The following is a 20,829-nucleotide window of genomic DNA, read 5'->3' as shown; positions in this document are numbered from 1 at the left end:
TGACATGAAAAGGGTCATTAGTATACTTAAATTACACTGGAACTTTGTAATATATTAGATGTCCCATGAAGAAAGAGTAAGACATGTACCAGAACAGAAAATAATAATATATCTTGTCCACATCTGTTTTTCAAAGACAAGGACATCTATGTCTGAAATGATTTTTTTTATTGCAATTAAAAAATCCATCAATATTGCTCATTGCATCTCTTTCAGCAATCTTATTCCAAATGGTAACTCGTTTTAGAACTCTTTCCTCTTGTATTTTAATTTGTGGTAATTTAAGCTTATCATCTTAGATACAAACATGAACAAACAATTTTGTCACTTTCTTCTCCACTGCAGGCTCTAAAAGATTATTACAGTATTCAAAATATTTAAAGAAATATATTTGTCTTCTAATGAAAAAAAGGAACAAAACCAAGTGTTGACCCCATGTAGACTCCCACAACTCTTATTCTTACGTGTCCTACCATTTTGTTGCAAAAGGCCCAAAAACTTACCATAGACTGAAAGCAACTTACTTGATTTTAATTTAAATTTTCAGCAGAAAAGCTTGATAATAACATTGACCAAAGGAACCTAGAAAAATATTTCCTGACCCGTGGGCTACAATACAATTTTGACACATATTAGTACATTATTTTGAGCTCTGTAGTATCACCAGCAACAGTGTGGGCAGCAGGACCAGGGCAGTGATTGTCCCCAGGTACTTGGCACTGGTGAGGCTACACCTGGAGTCATGCTCAGTTTTGGGCCCCTCGCTACAGGAAAGACATTGAGGTGCTGGAGTGTGTCCAGAGAGGAGCAGTGAAGATGGGCAACACAAATCTGGTGTGGAGCTGCTGATGGAGCTGGGGCTGTTCAGCCAGGAGCAGTCTCAGGAGGGACCTTATTGCTCTCTACAACTACCTGAGAAGAGTCTGCGGCCAGGTGGGGACCAGTGTCTTCTCCCAAGGAGCAAGTGACAAGAAGACAGGAGATGGCCTCAAGTTGCACAAGGAAAGGCTTAGATTGGATATAAAGAAAAATCTTTTAATTGAAGGGGTTGTCAAGTCTTCCCAGGGAAGTGGTTGAGCCACCATCCCTGGAGGTATTTAAATGTGGTGTAGATGCAGCACTGAGGGACAAGATTTATTGATGTACACAGAAGTGTAAGGTTAATGGTTGGACTAGATGATCTTTCAGGACTTTTCCAACCTAAATGATTCTGTGATTCTCAGATTCAATATCTGAATACTACCAATGAGATTTCCTCTTTCAGGAAACATTTAAGCAAACATTATTTGTCTCAGAGTTGCTATATTGAGTTACTGAGGCACATATTTTTTACTTGGTATGTCCTGTGGTCCTGTGTAGCATTCTCTGCATGTAATTTTATTACTGGATTAAAAATCAAAAGCTTAAATAATTTAACATTGCTCATTATTGTACTAATAATTTTAAATTATTATGATTGTTTCAAATTAAATATTTCTCTATAAAAATAGAGACTTTTAGGATCACTTTAGGATCTTGACATCAACTGGAAAAAAAATTATTAATATTTCAATTTTCAGTAGATACTTCTTTCCATCATTTCAATTTACACTCATTTTAGGAATATTATAATTCTAAAGCACAGGAAAAGGTTTTCATTAGTAAAAAGAGATATGACTTTTCATACTGGAATCTTAAAACAGTGAAAGAATGTCTGAAAGGCAGTTTTAAAACTCATGCCTTTATCTTGATCTATTATCTTGACATGAGCTGAGCACAGAAATGCATGATATGATCTGAGCAGGGTCAAGGCTTGATCTGACCAGGGCAGACTGTAGAACTACTTTTTTTTTTTCTTTCTGCAACTTCTCCAAGATTAAATGATCTTTTATTTTGTTAAAAATAGCCCTATCCCTTTGATTTTAGATGTCTGACAATTTATATTTCTTGTCCTGCCTTGTGCCATTGTGGTGTTGCTGGTTCCTCTTACTGTTTGAATTTTAGGAGCTATTTCAGTACATTCAAATTGTTCAAGACTAGTTTGCTTACAACAGTGTTCAGTGTTCAGTTTTCTCTTTAACATAAGATGTAAACATCAGATTTTCATTTGCCTCAACCCTATTTCCATCTATCTATCTATCTATCTATCTATCTATCTATCTATCTATCTATCTATCTATCTATCTATCATCTATCTATCTATCTATCTATCTATCTATCTATCTATCTATCTATCTATCCTTCCATGATTCTGCTGCCCACAGAACATCTTTACTTAACAAATACACTACTTTCTATACCTGCTCCAGTAATTTTCATATTAAGGTTCACTTCTTTGGTTTTTTCTAACAGAAACTATTGAAAAATAACAAAAGTCCTGCCATTCTAAAGGTTTAGTCTTTCATGCATAAATTAATTATGTCTTTTGATCATAATCAGCTCTTTCTGATTAGTTTTTTTTCTTATGTTAGAGCAGAGAATAAACAATGCTCTCACCAGAAGACCTGAGATAAATTTAAGCAGAGTAATAGCAAGATTATGAGTTTTGAAGTCTCAGGAGTACTCCTGACCATATAAATATGTGTAACAATTTATACTAAACCAATTCTAAGGTCCTAAGTCAAAATTTTCTGTAAATTTGACATTTCCATTGTTATTTCCAATTTGGAATGGATTTTTTTTTTTTTTCTTTCACCAGGTTTATTTTAACCCAAGCAGTTTTGAAATACTGGTAGAATACACAGTTGCAGCTTCCTTCTACTTAAGCTGATGAGTTTTAGCAAGCAATTTGGGATAAGGTTTCTTTATTGTTTTTCATAAATAATGGCTCTTCAATTGGTCAAACATTTTAATTCATTAAAATTCACAGGAATTTCACACTTGATTAAGTAAATCTTCATAAGTGCAACAGCAGAACGAAAATATCTCAAAGTCATTAATTACCTGTTTATTCTAAAAATAAATATTAAATCATTTGCTATAATATAATAATATAAATCATTATATTAAAAAAGAATATAAATCATTTGCTATAATGAAAAAGAATGAAAATATATTTCCCCCAAGAATAACTGAGCCACCACCACTTCACAGGACAATTAAAATGATTTGGTGTAGTAAATTGCGGAAAGATGTTGCTCCTAGACTTTGCCATGCACTACCTTCACTCCTCTGTGAGGTGCCCCCTGCCCAGGGAGGCAAAGATTCAGTTTCAGATAAGCATTGTTAAAGTGAGAGGTGTGGCTTTAAAGCCCGGGAAGAGTGGATTCCATTATTATATAATTATGTAATTCCTCTAGAATTGCCCCACCCCGGACCCTCATGGGGTGGCAGCCCAGGGAGTTCTGATTGGGTTTGAGCCCCTGGGGTTTCTCACTTGCTCTGTCCCTATTAGACCCTGACCTTAAATTCCACCCTGGTTCTGTCCCACAAAACCCAGCACCCAGCCTCGTTCGGAGCTCTCTGTCTCTGGGTCTAAGCTGAGTGTGTTCCTGTGCTGAATAAATGGTTTCCTGAGCAGAAACCTGTCTCGTTGGAGTCCCATGCTGGTCACTGGTAACTGTAGCCTCCCTGGACATGATCCTGCAGCCCCAGAACTCAACATTTGCCCTGACTTGCAGAACGAAAGTCTTGTTTAAATGTCTCTCCTGGGCTCATAGCAAACCACTGAGCAGTTTGAGAATGAAGAGTAATAGACTTTTTGTGGTAATATTATGGGAAAGGAGAAGTAGCCAGAGATTTTCATGCAGGAGAAGGATTTAACTTCTGCACCTTCTTTCACAGACACGTGGCTCTTCATCTTCTTATCAACCTTGAGTTACACAGGCTGCATTTATTAGTGCATAAGACTCCTCTATGCATATCTTTAAAATGACCCTCATTTTACTTCAAGACATTCAATTGTTCCTTGTTTTCCCTATTAGTATGCCCCAGTGAGCACTAGCATTCATCACTAGAAATGTCAGACATAACCGAGAATTTCTTCAAAAGCCATTTTTGTTACTCACATACAAAGAGAAAAGAAAAAAAAAAAGGTATTTTATATAGCTTCAGTTTTCTTCAATGTGTCCTTGATTTATGGTACAGTTGTCCTTGATTCCTTTGTTTGAGTTTTACATGAATACCTGTTAGGTAAGGGTGCACAATATTATGTACATGCAGATAGCTGCAGATCCTCCCATGTGCTGCTTAAAAGAGAATTATAAAACAATGACAAAATGTACTGTCCTTTCACACTGAAAATCTCACTGTATAATCAAAACTGACTTGCTTCATGTATGCAGTGTGCATTTTGTTAATTAGCTTCCTTCTGGCAGCTCTGAAGCAAAAATCAATTTTTCACAGGATCGTTTTTCCCTCCTTGTAATAAGTAACACTTAATATTTGCTGGTACTGTGATAAAATGTATTTTGAGGTATTTTTATGGAGTACTAAATTAAATGTTTCAATTAGAGCTTCAGCGAGCTGTTCAGCAAAGATTTGAATGAACCTCTGTAGGCCAACCTTAAAAAAAATCCACAGGCCTATATTTTCATGCACTCTATAAAGATGTGTCAAACTTGCAATTAAAATAATTCATTTTTCTAAATGAGCTGAGAGAGATCACATCTCTTTTGCTCAATTACTCCTATTTCTACTACTTTTTCTGCTATGTTATTGCACCCGTGTGACTCTGGAGCAAAAAAATAACATAAGAGTTTGGAAAGTAAGATTGGAAGTTAGGATCTGTGAGCTCCAACTTTTGAATATGAAACAGAAAAGATAATTTTGATTGTTTTGTTGAGTTTTCCCAACAGGCAAAACCCTTCAACATCCATCAGCTGAACATCTCTTTAGACTTTCTCTATTAGCATCCTCAGGGTCCCACCACAAGATACTTATCCTAAGACTATTGTTTCTTGCCCTGTCTCTTTTCTTTGGTCTTTAGGCTTGTCATTGCCCCCTTGAAGCTGTTTTTATCTGCTGTCATTAGGAATCTTCCACATCTGTCAAATTAGAGCTTTGAACACTGCAAATCTCATGAGAGAGTGTTTCTTAATCTTTGCTTAGCAGTGTAGATTGGGAATATATCTGACATCTTTTTAGTTTCTTTATTCTCTAGGTTTTTTTCTTCTTGGTGGCTAAGGATTGTGATAAAACAGATGGTTCCTGTGAAAGTCCTAATCAATTTGATAGGAACACAGCTACAACTTTTTTTTATTACACAAGGTATGCAACATACTCATAAAAAAACTGAAAGTAGCTCAAAACATTTTCACTTCTCCCAATCACGCTTTTCATAATTCAATCTCATAAGTGTTTAGAAATACAAAGCAGAATCTTTTCTTTTTCAAGCAACTTTTCCATTATAAAATTTATTCCCAAATAAGAAACATAATAATGCAAGAGGCAGGAAAAAAAATTGGCAGAATTTTTGTATAAAATACTATGTAATTTTACTAATTTTATATTAGTACCTGGAAAAACAGAGCTGTTAAGTGTAAGGTAAATTTCTGAGATGACTCAGTGCCACAAGTTCAGACCTCTTAGACAGCTATGAGAATCAAATTCATCATTCATTGGTAGTATGTGCATTTAAAGGATGCAAATGTTTATTATTTATCAATAATTTTGTGGGGTACTTTTTTGTAAGGTCAGATTTGGGTGGGGTTTTTTTAATCCGTTTTATATTATTTGTGCTTTAGACATCTCAGCGCTCAGACACACACAGCTAATGGATTCTACAGGAACCTGGCATATATTTATGCTTAAAATATGTGCTTTATTTCTGTCCTAAACAGTCAGAACAGAAGAACAAAACAAAGGAAGCAAAAGGGAGATAGAGAAAAATTACTGTACATTTCCTTTCCCCTTAAATGGGCACTTTCTAAAGTTGGTATGAAAAAAAACAAAAGTATACACAACTTGGATAGTCATGAGGTCAATAAAATTTCAGCAAATTTACTCAAGAAGAGCTGTAGAATAAGAATTTTTTATGAATGAAATGATATTGAACTTAATCAGTAGCTTTCATAATGATCAGAACCGATTATAAAGGAAAACAGTCATAAGGAAAAAACTCCTAATAAACACAAAACATAAGCTAAAGACAAACAAAACACCCAGAATAAACACCAACGTGGTCTTTAGACAAATAACACTCTACCATGTAATATTTTCTGACACTGACTAATGTTTTCTTTTTGCATGGGTAGCTCATAGACACTCTATAAGAAATTATTCTGTTTAGAGAGACTCAAGCAGCAAATAAACTTCAGCTGAGTGCACTTAGCTCTCAAGAACTGCACTAGAAATAAAAACAAACATTATTTAAATATCTAATCAGATAGATATCTAGTATATGTGTGCTGCACTGTTAAATTGGCTGCATCATACATATAATATATATCCTGTTTACCTTTTATGCAAATGTTAATGTGTTATTTTAGTGCACCCATTTAATCTACGCAGTAGAAAATACGGAGAAGAAACAATTTTCCACTTTGATGAAATACTGGGTTTAGTTAATTTTTTTTTTTGTGGTCTAGGCAATTATACCAATCCTTAGAATGTCTTAGTCATTCTCTCTCTCAACCTTAGCAATTAATTTACAAAAATAATTACATTTATATTATTTCAGTATCTATGTTGATAGAAGAGCTGTTGTGTTTTCCAATAAAACAGTATTTTCATTGGATAGTTTCTAAATAACATTCTGCTAGTAATATGGCTGAAATCAAATTAATTATAAATGTAACTAAAAGGGTGTCACAAGGTTAGAAACACCAGTAAACCATGTGTCACAGCAAACATCACATTAAACATGCTTTCAGGATTTAATTCTGAAGATTTATGTCACTTGACTTATCTCTTCCATTTCAATGTGTGCATATATCTCCCAAGACATAAGCATTATAAAAACTGACTATTGCTGCTAAAAACAATAGAGGATTTTGTTTTCCTAATAGCACAATTGGTTTCCCAAACAGGAAATTAGAAACAGTACCCTTAGGAGTATTTTTGAACTACAGTGAAATGAAATAAAACTCTCTTCATTGCTATTGACAGAACCTAATAAAATGTTTCACACTAAATTGCCTTTGATGCGTCTGTACATAAAATTAATTATGCAAATAGTATAATATCTTATCTCTACGGATAATTACAACAGTAATCATACTTATGCTGGGGTTTTTTTTCTTTTCACAGGTGAGTCTATTCCAAAAGTGATGTGAAATTAAACTCTGTGATTTTACCTACATTATAGCTGCCTGGTATATCACAGAGGGGCTGAAGCCAGGAGACCCCACCACAACCCATCCAGTTTAGTGCTCTGCTCTGGACAGGGTCAGCTGGAGCAGGTCACCCAGGGTGGTGTTCAGTCAGGTTTTCAGTATGTCCAGGGATGGACATCACTGAGCAACCTCTGCCAGTACTCAGTTACCTACACAGTAGAAAAAGATTTTCCTAATGTTCAGACAGAACCTCCTGTGTTTGAGTTTGTGCCCATTACTTTTTGTTCCATCACTGAGCACAAATTGAGAAGACCCTGGCTTCGTCATCTTTGAACTCTCCAGGTATACATTGATCAGATTCCCTCTGAGTCTTTTCTTCTCCAGACTGAACAGTCCCAACTCTCTCAGCCTTTTCTCTTGGGAACGATGCTCCAGTCCTTTCAACATTTCTGTGTCCCTTTGATGGACTCTTTCCAATATGTCCACTTCTCTTTTGTACTGAGGAATCCAGAACAGGACCCTGTACTTGCAGTACGGCTTCACCAGTGCTGAGGTAAAGGAGGACCCTGGGGATCTCAGCCTTTCACATGACCTCTGTCACTAGGACCCATGCCCACTCACAGAAAGCCTCTATTCTCCCTAGCCTTCCTTTTCCTTCCAGGGTTGCTGGATTGTGTCTGTGACAGCTCTTGTCAAGCTTCATCTCCAGGTGGGCTTTGCCTTTCCTAACTGCATTCCTGCATGCTCAGACAGCGTCTCTATCTTCCTTTTGACTGCTCTGATCCTACTGCCACCTTTGTATGATTCCTTTTTTGTTACAGTTTAGTCAGGAACTCCTCATTCAAACCTGCACTCTCCACACATATGCTAGACTTCCTTCTTGATTGTTCTTGATCTTAGGTGGTCTGTTCCTGTCCCTCAGCCCCAAAACAATTCCCAGGCATATGATGGGAAGCCTTATGTTGCTGGTGTTGCAAACACATGATCTCATGCAGAACACACCTCTTCACTGTGCTGAGAGATTGGGTCATCCAGGGCAGAAATTGTCAGCCCTTTTTTACCACAAGGACCATCTCATATCTTTTCTTCCAGAATTCTCAGACTCAAACACAAATGGTTTCAATATGCTGCCATTCCAGTCACTGTTGGCACATTTTCCTGCGTCTCATGCACTCATTTTAAATGACAGCAAAGAAGAAATAGGAACAAACAAGGTATGTATCTCATGAAATGCATGCTCACAATCATGGAAGTTTTGCCTTCTGCATTCTCCCACCTGCTGTCTTTGTTTATTGCCATCTCTTACTGATTTATGTGCAATTTAGATTGCATGCTCCTTGAGGTAAGGATCTGTCAGATTTTATTTGTCTGTACAAATGGTATGCACACCTATGGCACTACAGAAATAATTAATAATAACAATTTATGACAGAGTGCATTGTTACCAATCATCACATATTGTGTTCACTTTGGTAAGACACAAAAGGCTTTTCTAATGGAAGAGAAATAACATGCCCTGTTTCTTGATGGTTGACTTCTTAATATATTATCTGTATATGCATGAAGGATTCCTGAAGAAGAGCTCATTCTTCCAAAGCTGATCTGTATTTCCAACTTTTATACTTAAAAAATACTGAAATTTTCTCCAAGATGTGCTTTTTGCTGTATATCCTGAGACTGACAAACCAATTCTGGTAATGCAAAGGTTCTACTGTTATCATTGTGGCACATAACATAGATTTTTCCACACTAAATTCTTCACATTAATAGGACAGGAGAAATGCAGTAATTGTTTGATATATGCAGACACAAAACAAAACACAGTAGTCTCTTCTCTAGATTAACTTGCTACAAGAATTAACCAAGTATCTGGTGTACCTCACAAAAGAAAAAAAGTCACCTCTGAGGAATTTATAGAGTTTACTATCTTTTTCCAATATCAATAAAGATACTGAGTTACTCTTGTATGTAGGAAAATTTTGCATCTACACCTTAAAATATTGGTTTACTTGAAGTCACTACTCTGGAAAACAGCTATATTATGCAATGTATCTGAATCTCCTTTTGCAGTCGATAATTATATTTGCCCACTAAATTAGAAGATGTTTAGAATTTGTAATTACAAATATATTTAAGAAACTACTATGCCAAGGAAGACCTGATTTGCCAATTCTTAAGGAGGAGTTTGTGGAATGGAAATTTCCACAGCACAACAAAAGCTGAGATGTTTCTTTCAGAAACACTGTGCAATAATCAGAAAAACCTCTGAACTAATGAGCTCCAAAATTTTCTAGATGTACAATAAGCTGTTTAGAAGGATGCTGCATTTTCCCAGAGAACCTGATCAAAAAATCAAATTGCTAGGAATGGCTGCAAGCGAAGAAGAAGAAGAAGAAGAAAGAAGGAGAAGAAGAAGAAAGAAGGAGAAAGAAGGAGAAGGAGAAGGAGAAGGAGAAGGAGAAGGAGAAGGAGAAGGAGGAGAAGGAGAAGGAGAAGGAGAAGGAGAAGGAGAAGGAGAAGGAGAAGGAGAAGGAGAAGGAGAAGGAGAAGGAGAAGGAGAAGGAGAAGGAGAAGGAGAAGGAGAAGGAGAAGGAGAAGGAGAAGGAGAAGGAGAAGGAGAAGGAGAAGGAGAAGGAGAAGGAGAAGGAGAAGGAGAAGGAGAAGAGAAGGAGAAGGAGAAGGAGAAGGAGAAGGAGAAGGAGAAGGAGAAGGAGAAGGAGAAGGAGAAGGAGAAGGAGAAGGAGAAGGAGAAGGAGAAGGAGAAGGAGAAGGAGAAGGAGGAGAAGGAGAAAGAAGGAGAAGGAGAAGGAGAAGGAGAAGGAGAAGGAGAAGGAGAAGGAGAAGGAGAAGGAGAAGGAGAAGGAGAAGGAGAAGGAGAAGGAGAAGGAGAAGGAGAAGGAGAAGGAGAAGGAGAAGGAGAAGGAGAAGGAGAAGGAGAAGGAGAAGGAGAAGGAGAAGGAGAAGGAGAAGGAGAAGGAGAAGGAGAAGGAGAAGGAGAAGGAGAAGGAGAAGGAGAAGGAGAAGGAGAAGGAGAAGGAGAAGGAGAAGGAGAAGGAGAAGGAGAAGGAGAAGGATTATTTGTTTATATACATTTCCATTATGTGGAATTCTATAGTTCAGTTTGTATTGACATTTTTTAAGCTGCAGATTCACTGTTTACTGACAGTTTACTATTGACAGCTTATGGTGTTGGTTTCTTGATTGGACCTCTCTGGACAATTTCTTCACATATCTCAACACTCTTTGTAATCTTTTGTAAGATCAATAAAAATTAATAATACTGACCTTTATGAAGTACTTTGACTTCTGCCAAGCCATGAAGGTTGCTCTCTACAGAAGTCCCATGTACTGCTTGTACACCATTAACAGAGATTTATTTTAGCTCCTTTACACGAACTGAATTTCACACCAAATTGATTTTATTAAGTCATTACACTAATTTTATCTTGTTCAAATGGTATTTAATGTCTCTCCTTTCTGTGGCATAGAGTGTAACAACTTTAGTCAAACAAACTGTGCTCTATTATGTTTTGGTTTTGGTTTGGGCATGAATATATTTGCATTTCAGCCACCCAGAAATTCCTTGCTAACTGCTAAACAACATATGTAATAGATTACATGTCAATCTTTGAGAAAAACCCCATAAAAAAATATGAAAGGAAACAGTCTCATTTTTTCCATGTTAAGTTGATCATTCTACATAGCTGGAAGTGAGGAAGGGAAATGGCAGGAGACCTTTGTGCAAGCTGCAATCTTTAGGGACAACCTTAGGAGAAACAGCTATCCTGTTATCCAGAGCAAAGAACTCCCTTCCCCTACCCTTCCTTTCCCTGTCCTCTCTGCTCCACTCTGCTCACACATGCACTCCTGCTCCCTCTCGTGACCCTGTGTGGCCCTTGAGGAAAATTTTGTAATTTCCCAAATTATGATTTATAGTCTTATCAAAACTTGCGATGTTATTTTCAAATTGAATGTTGTATTAAAAGTATTTTAAAAATTTGTTTGTCTTTCTGACTAAATGTAGCAATGTGTGGCGTCTTTCAAACGGGGGTTGTATTGTTTATTGGGGACACAAGCTGGTGTTTTCTTGATGTTTTACAAAGGAAAAACAGCTCAGAAGTAAGGGGTAATATGAAGATATCTTTAAGACCTGAGAACAAATTACATGAATGCTGAAGATAGACAAGCATGCAAGCACTGTAAAAATCTCTGCTTATAAATTGAAATTTATTTATGACTCAGTTCTGAAAGAATGGGGAAAGTGTCCTCAGAACAAAAATCTGAAACAAAATAACATATGCAATATAAATATCAGATTTGACCCATGCTAGCAAGATCTTTTTGCTGAAGTAGATAGAAACTTAAAAACATCTAAGACATTTATATCTCTTTCTAACTGTAATCTTTGCCACTATTTGGAGAGAGCCACCTCAGGGCAAAAACCAGCAAGGTGTTCAATCTTACACACAAACACTCAAAAACAGGAGAGGATGGGAAACGGATACTCTACTCAAATTGGAGTAAATTAAGGTAACTACAAAAAGGCTACCTATGTTTATGACATTCAGTGTGGTAGGAACATTGTTGCTGAAACTGGCTAGCTTGAATCCACCCATACCCATCCTAACAAATACCTTTCTCTCTGAGACAGAAACAATGTGGTCTCTGCCTTTGAATAACTCCCAAATGTGCTCATGAACTGTATGGGAAAATGCAAGCTGGCCTGGGCCCAAGTGTATTCCAGGAATAATTCTAAAATTTAATTGCAGAGATAATTGTGATCCAGTGCTTACGACTGTTTCCTGACACTACTTTCTATATGTGTACAAACACAGCCAAAATATCTGGTTAATGTTTCTCAGGGCTTCTGTGAAAATTGGCATAAGATCTTTCAGATTTGACAGTGCACATGGATTAAATGACTGGACACTGGCCTTCCAAAAAAAAATTATATACATTTCTGAGAGTAATACAATAAACAAATAGGCTGCTGATTAGAGAACATAGGTCTAATAATAATAGGTCTGTTTCTTTCTTATGTTCTCCACATAGCATTTGAAATAGTCCTCAGACCTGTGAGTCTGCATGCCAGAAGCTGAAAAGCTTCAAAATAATCTGACATTCATATACAGACTGACATAAAGGAAATTATGTGTTCCCTTTGTGATAGGTGATTAACTGGAAAACTACTGTACATGTTCAGTCTGTAAGTTTGGTCACCCTTGATTGCATATCAAAATCATAATTTGGTGCTGCTTTGCACATGCTGTGCCATACTTAGGAAATGGCTGGTGGTCAAAAAAAAAGAGAAGAGACATGCAAACTGAATATAGGTGCTTGGCAGCAAAAGTTTCTCATTAAATAACTTATGAAGACATGATTTTCTTACTGTAGCCATGACTATCTCCTTCTAAATAGGATATTTGCATGCAGTGGTAGAATTTATTTATTTTTTTCTAAACTATGTTCCAGATCTTTAGCAGATGGTAAATTTAATCTTTTTAAAATTCAGGGCTCCAAATGGACTGTTTCAGAGCTGTCTGTCTGAAAGGCAAAATTAGGCAAGGAGAGCTTAAGGCAAATTTTTGTGAGGGCAGAAGCAGAAAATCCACATCGAGCTACAGGTGGGGTGTTTTATTGGCATTTGTGTAGTTAACCAAAATCAGTGCTGTTTAATTGCATGTTTCTCACTAATATGAAGCCTGAACTTAATAGGTTTGCTCCCTGAGCCTGTTAAAGAGTTAAAGACTCACAAAGGACCTTATTTCCAAAATTCAGTACTCTGTTGCAGTGTAATTAATAGCCCTAAATTAAACACACTGCTCCCACTTTACACCCTCAGCAGAACATCCATGGAAAGGGGAAACATTTACACAAACCACTTAGAGGTACACAGTAGAAGGTATGTCCTCAGATATTGTGCTAATATTTCCATCATTTTTTAGTTTTGCATTTGCAATGCAGAACAGGTAAGGCCTGTCTTCGAATAATGAGGCAAAGGCAGCAGAGTGAGAGAGTGATCAAAGGGAAATGAGACATCTGGGGTCAAAGCCGTTCTCTAAATCAGACTAAGCAAGGACATGATCCTATGGCTCCTCTTCAAGGAGAGGTACTAATCAAGTTACACGGGATAAAAATCTTCTGCTCTTTTAGGTGTCTTTTAAAAAGAAATTACTTTGGCACCTAACTCAAGTTGGAGGACAGAACAGTGATCTTAGATGGAGGAGATTTTACCCCTATGAATATCACCCAGGCACAATCTTGCCTCCACAAAGAGGCCAGTACACAAGTAATATCCCTTTAAAAAGCATTTTCTCAGCTAAACTCACATCAAAGAATCTCCTGTCCAGTCATCCAGATGCTGTCCAGTCATCTAGCTCTTTCCAGGTATTGAGAGGAGCCTAGACTCTAATGGGAGATAGCTAACTCTAAATGATAGGTTAGTATGAAAATTAGTGCGTGAGTTTGCAACTTAGCGATGATGTGGCACTAAAACTCTTGTTATTCCTACTCTGTAACCATTCCTGAAATTTCAGCAATGTATAAGCACTCATTTCCATGAAAACCCTAGTTCTCCTTAGTGCAAGCAAGACTGAAGACTTGGACAGCATATCAAAATGCTTGGCTTTGATGGACTTGCACATTTTTTCTTCAGGCAGACCTGTGGGGATGACAGAATAAAATGGCTGTCATCTTTATGGGTGTTATTTGAACAAAAATGCCATATTATATTCAGCTTTTCTGCTTATCACAGCCCCTCCTATCAAAAAGAAAGAGCTCCTGGTGTATGTTACTGCCAGGGTCAGAAATACCTTGAAGGAAATATCTTCTTATATCTGCCACATACACCAAGTACATTTTTGCGTCTGTGTACAGAGACATAGCACTGACAGCACTTACCTACATTTGCTTATTCTCAATAAGCCTCAGCATTTTGCTATGGTATCCCAAGATTTGGTTCACTCACTACAGGCAGAGGGGCCCTGCATGGCAGGGACCAGGAGTGCTGATATCCTACCAACCCTGCTTGGTGCCAGTGTCCAGAAGACTGAAGCATAGCACACAAAACAGGACAGGCCAGGGATTCAATGGTTTAGTCCAATTTCTTATTAAGTTTATTAAGCTTATGGAACTGAGCATAACCCATCACCGTTGTCTGCTTCATGTTGTTAAGCTCCCCAGAAGAAATAGATACTTATACATAGAGAAAGACCTTTTCTGTAAGGAAGCCCCACCTGGGTTATTGTCCCTCAGAGTTCATTACCTCTGTCATTTCAGTCACAGCACTCTACTGAACCCTTCATAATGGAGATTTGGTGGAGAAAATAGTGTTAAGGTCCAGGATGCCTTTACTACATAGTGACTACTCTATGGTGTTTTAAGGTGTTTGGCTTCAGCTGTGGCATTGTCACATGCCTGAGACAAGCATTTCATACAGACCAGCTGGAACAGAGTCCTGTAAAAAGTACCTGTGTGCCTGTTTGAGTTCACAGACCCTTTGCTGCAGCTGCCACACATAAGTGTGCTGTCACATTTTACACTGCAGCAGCAGGATTCTCTGATCAAGAAAAACCATATAAAAGGCATTTGCTGACTTTGTTTTTTTTTTCCTTTTAATATCTATAGCAAGATTCATCTTTATTTTTTGGTATTACACAAGCTCTCAGTTACCCAGGTATAGATCTAAAGGGTCAAGTTGCGAGAGATACTGAAATACTAATATCTTTCTTTACAAACACATATACTCTCAGGGTATATCCAAATGTAATAATTTATATTACATCTACATTCACTGACCAAAGAGCTACAGGAAGTAAACCTGTACTGATTGCACGAGTCCCACACCAGTTGATCCAACAGTAGTGGTTACTGCTTTCACAGCCAAAGCAGAAGTGGATCTGACATCTCTTCAGCCATAGTGCTCATGGTTTGAGGCAAACTTCTTACTTTAGTGGCCGAAATGAAGACCTCAAACTTTGCGCTGAAACTTATTAGGTAATTTAACAATGCAGCCACTAGCTCACACTTCCCAGTGGAATGGAGGGAGAGAATTAGAAGGGTAAGAGGGTGAAAAGCCATGGGCTGAGATAAAACCAGTTTAACAGGGAAAGCAACAAAAGGAATTAATTCATCATTTCCCATTGGCAGGAAAGTTTTTAGTCATTCCCAGGAAAGCAGGGTCCCATCTCCTTTGGGAGACAAACTTAATCACTCAAAATGTCCCCTCTCTTTCCTTCCAGGTTTATATGCTAAGAACATCACCATATAGTCTGGGATATCCATGGGTCATTTGGGATTAATTGTCCCAGCTCTGTCCTCTCCCAGCTCCATCTGCATCCCCAGCCTCCTTGCTGGTGAAGTGGCACAAGAAGCAGGAAGGGCCTTCATGCTGTGTCAGCATTGCTCAGCAATAACTCAAATATCCCTGTGTTACCAACACTGTTTTCATCACAAATCAAAAATGCAACCCCACAGTAGTGTAGCAAAAATCAGTATGCTGACAAATGCTTCCAACTTCAAAACCTTTTGTTTTTATTAATGTGTGTTTGTGCTTCAAGAAAGATAACCCAGTCTATACCAAAACAGATGAGTGAAGAAACACATGTGAAACAATTTCCAGTCACATGAAAGGAGTGGGTAGCCAAAGGTACATACAGAGTCCAGCAGTATGTCTTCAGCTATGGAAAGGGGGTTTTATTCCTGTAATTTCTGTCATGTTGAAAAGCAGTAATAACATGTAATCCCCCAGTTTCAACAAGATGAGTCAGACCCTAAATTTCTTTGGAAAGTGTTGCTAGCCGTTTTAATGATGCTATGAAACAAAACCTCAAATAAACTAAATTATATAAACACCTACTTGAAAAATGTATATATTCTATACATTTTTTTTTCTGTGAATAATAAGTAGCTTTTTTTCAAGGAAAGCAATTGCCCAAACTAGTTTGTGAAATTTGGTCTCATTATACAAAGTTGAAATTCCAAAGACTTCAGTAGGATTTAGTGAGGATAGTAAAGTTACCTGTGTAACACAAAATAAATCATTACTTATATCTAAATCTAAAGGCATATTTTTGAGGGCTTAATTATCCTTTCCTATTGCATATCCCATAAAGACAGCAGGAATTAAAAGGAAATTGAGTTATGGAATTAATTCCCAGTTTGTACAATTATTGAAATTTTTGTGTGTTTTTCTATTTAATCTCTACTCTGAGAAAATAATGTCATTTTAAGAAAGGAGAAAAACAGCCCAGGAACAATTTCAGGATCACACTGTACAGTGTAGATCCAAAAAATGCTTTAACACCTGTATCCCACCTATTTAGGTTGGACTTACATGTGGCAATAGCTTTGAACATACTTTGTGTCTTCCTATATAAAAAACTTTGTCATCATGCAAGTATTCTCAAGAGGTTTAAAGTTTGGTGACATTCTGTAGAACTGAAAGAAGCAGGAAGTTTTTTTATGGGTCACATGTGGTTCTATTAATGTCAGTGGAATTTCAATAATTTTTAATCTTCCCTGGACTTTTTCCTTTAAAAAACAGGAAATATTTGGAAAAAAAAAGGATTCTAATAATAAGAAAGAAATGGAATTAATTGACTGAAAATAATACAAGATGTTGATATCTAGAGAAAGAACTGTAGTATTTCAATTTTTTCTTTAGCTCTCCGACTTGTATGAATAGGCAAAATCAAATGACTCAAGCTAATATTTAATACATGTAGAAGTGTTCCAAAACAGATGCCTTTTAAAGCAAACTGCAGTTCCCCAAAAATAGTTAAATAGTTAATGAATTATGAAACAAAAAGCTGGTTGCCACTGAGAAATGCCTTGAGCTCAGGTAGTCTACTGACAAATATTTCAGGAGTGGCTGTGTACAGGTGGTGGCTCTCACATCATGAGCCCAGTGCTCCTGAGGCTGTTTTCTGCAGAACCCTTTTCCCCTTGAGTCTCCACCACCTCTCATGAGAGGAAAACCTTTCACAATGCCCCAGCTCTGCAATTTCTTGTCTGGTCACCTTGTACCTGCTGTTCTGTCCTCACCTCGTGCATGCTCTGGTGGGAATGGCAGACTAAGACCTGCCATTGTCATTAAAGCTTAGAACCTGACCCCTCCTCATAGTTTACCGAAGGAAATTTCTACCTCTGGAAAGGTTTTTGTACATCACTGAGGTAGAGGGGCAGCTTTACCTGGGTAAATACTGTCTCCCTTTGAAGCAGCTGGTAGTCTCAGCAGAACCAATACTTAGCCTGACAGCTTAGGAAACCTCTTACTTGCTGTGTGTGCGACGGGTGGCAGGGGAAAAGACTGACAAGCAGATACACTCTTAAATCAATCATAAAGACATATTTATTTATGCAGCTGGCAAGTGTCCAAATCTACTAGAGCTCTGAATGAGTTATGCTCTCCAAAGCTTTTGCACAGACCTCCAGATTACTCATGTTCTAAATGAATTGCCCATCCAGCACTACAAGCTCTACCTGGCTACTTTCTAGTTAGAAAATGTGAGTGTGGTAGCATGAATGGGCAGTCAGACACTGAGCTGTTAAGTCTGTGGCAAGGAAGCATTTGGCACAATCTCAGGGCCAGCAGGGCTGGGATAGTTACCTGTCATCTGTTTCTGTTCCCTGTAACTTTCTGCACTGTACCAGCAAGCACAGAGTCAGTCAGTCAGTTCAAAGGGATGCTGTACCTTGAAATGGTGATCATAGGTTCAGCAGGCCTGCCTTAACACTCTTCTACCTCAGTGTCCCTGCATCTTCATAAATGGTAATTTATCATGGCCATGAACTACCTTTGGCATGGTTTCTCCCAATAATTCTCCTGGGCAGAAGCATTTTGCACTTGCACTTAAGGAAACTGAGCAATCTGGTGCTTATTCACATAAGCGTTTACTTCCCTATCCACTCGAAGAAGGCTTGCAAGACACATCTGTCTCAAAACTTATATTACAATCCACCCTCTGATATCACAACATTTACTTTTCTGCCCTTGGATGATACTTCCCTTGGAAGTCTAGTCAGCCATAGATGGGAAAAAGGCTTTGGGAGAAAAATATCAGACACAGTTTCTATGGTGGAAGAGAAAGTTGAAAGAAAAATTGATGGTGGTAAAAATACCGAGAAATACCCTTGGAAGGGGAGAAGTCTTGAGTGCCTGAAAAGTCAAAAATTTGGTCTGAGAAGGAGAGAGAGAAAAAAATATGGAATGCAAAATAATCCAATTATGGGATACTCACTAAGACAAAAAAAAAGGGTGACTATGGCTGAAAGGAACACATTTAGGGATGAATTTGTATGGAAAGTGGGATTAGAACCAGGTTCCCTAATAGCATGAATAAAAAAAGTAGGTAAAATAGAATCTTGAGTGGTGCACCATGCTAGGACTGGTATTATGCATAAAATAAAGGATTGTTTTGGCTGTGTCAGGAGACACAGACCTACAGTTAGAAGATTACTTGGCTCTACCCACAGCACTGCCAAGGAGCAGTCTGTAGATGAGGTGAGGGCACAGTCTGCCCCTTCACCTCCATCCCCACAGCTGACAACCCTCTACAGCCTCTGAGGTTGTGGTGTGGTGGGGTTTGGGGTGCTGGAGTGTGTGTACACATGGGATACCAACCACACTGGGACACTCACTGCCCATCAGGGCCAGGCAACTGGGCTGCTGCCCGAGGTGTCTGTACAGCTGGGGAGCCAAATATCAGAGCAGGTCTCCAGGGACAGCAGAAGCAAATTCACCGTGGCTCCAGGGTCAGGATGCTTGAATGTTAGCTTTAACTAACCAGCAGCTTCCTCTACACTTCTTCTGAGCATTGATTAAAATACTAATGAGGGTAGTGTGAACTGTGAGAAAACAGACTGTGTGAAAAGCAAACCACACTTGAGTGCATCAAAGTAAAATTCTGCACTGATAACCAATCACTCAGACAGCCATACTGTCTCCATAGAGTGTGAGCAGAATAGAAAATTCTAGATGTAAAGCTAATTCTGGCTTCATGTCATATCACAAACACACTTGTTGTCAGTAGTCATAAGCAGTGATAAGGAGAGCTTAAATGGTTCTAGCATTTTAATCTCACTCTTGTATTTACCCGAACAGTGAAGTTTTATGCCAGTTACTAATCACTTCTTCGCCAGAAGCAGCAGACTCCTTATTCCCTGAAGTCTGTTCTCAATTAATTGCACTCATGAGTATGGCAAATTTAGAATTTTTATTCTTCAAAAAATCCTTCCAACTCCCTGGCCAGGAAACTGGTATGACAGCCAGGCAATATAAACTACATTATCACCTTATAAGGTTCTAATATTTTAATGGTGTTTTTTTAACTATCAGTAACTGATATCTGTCCTGTAAAAAGGGTGGAATCAATAAAATATACTTTTGTATAAATAAAGTTAAAGGTAGTCCTCTATAAAAGCAGACTGAAAATTGATGTTACGATCTATTTAGCACTTTAGTTTACAGGGTACGCTTTATGAATCCACATAGACAGCACATTCCAGGAGAAGCTGTGCCCAAGCAGGACAGCTAATGCTAATAATTGATTAACTCCATTTCTTTTGAAGGAAATACATTAGCTTTACATTTTGGAACTGGCTATCTCCATTAGCCATTTTTGTCATGGATTGTCCTTAATAGCCAGCCTGAAAAAAATTAGTTATCAGTTTCAAAGTGTGCCTTTGGGGCCAGATTCACGGTTGGAAGAGCTCTGCTGTTTTTTTGTAAGCTTATGCTGCTTTGGTCTGATGTCTACATGAAGTCTCATTCTGACTTAAATTATCTGAAGGAAACAGTGGCAGTCATTAAACCAGCAGAATTTTCTTTAATGCTTTCAGTATTTTTCTGTCAGAGGTTAGATAGCTTTGCTGCTTGACTGAGCTGTAAGAACTGGTGTTGCTTAATATTTTTTTTTTATTTCTTTTTTTTGTGAAGATAAGTGACAGTGTCTTTTACGTCTAAGACAGAAAAAACAGGTTTTAAGAGACCAATTCTAACTCAGATAGGGTCTCCCAAGTGATATTCCCTCTGAGTGTACTGACAGACCTCACAGCGCTGCACCATATCCCTGTACTTCTGCATTACCACAGCTCAGATCCTCCTGCTTGCTGCTTAACAGTGGGAAAGACTCACTGTAGGGCTTGAACTGTAACACTGGAGTAGATGAAAAGATTCAACTGATGCTGGAAGACTTTGGCTCAGGACCTGCTCCCATTGCACACTGAGATAAAAGGTGTGACGGTTGCTTTGCTGCGCTTTATCTCGAGGAAGGATGCTTTTCCTGAAGGGTGCCATGAACAGCAGCTCTCAGTGTCAGTAGTAGATGTGAGCTTGGACACTTGCCTAGAAGTGATCAACTTTTAAAAGGTTCAGTCAAACTGTAAATAATTCAACTCTAACCTCTTTTCACAAAGTCAGGAAGACAGGAGATGGTGGCAAACGCTGTATCAGAGAGGACCTCTGTTTCAAAGGCTCCTGTTCAGAAATGAAACCCAAATAATGTAACCCCTAAAATATGACTGCAGTGATGTAAAAGAAAAAAATGGTCTGAAAAATCGTAGTAACCATGCTTACACACACATACACACCTCATCACAACACAATGGTCCTGTCATTCACTGCACTGAAAAGCTG

At 38.0% G+C, this 20,829-nt stretch overlaps 1 protein-coding gene across 1 annotated transcript in view; it reads right to left on the bottom strand.

Annotated features, from left to right (window-relative positions):
- Positions 1-20,829, bottom strand: part of ZNF804B (zinc finger protein 804B) — a 226,965-nt gene that overhangs the window by 73,466 nt on the left and 132,670 nt on the right. The window lies entirely within an intron of this gene.

Source organism: Poecile atricapillus, chromosome 2 (genome assembly GCF_030490865.1).
Source record: "Poecile atricapillus isolate bPoeAtr1 chromosome 2, bPoeAtr1.hap1, whole genome shotgun sequence".
Taxonomy (NCBI): Eukaryota; Metazoa; Chordata; class Aves; order Passeriformes; family Paridae; genus Poecile; species Poecile atricapillus.
The sequence above is the reverse complement of the archived record's forward strand: the minus strand, read 5'-3'. Positions and strand labels throughout refer to the sequence as shown.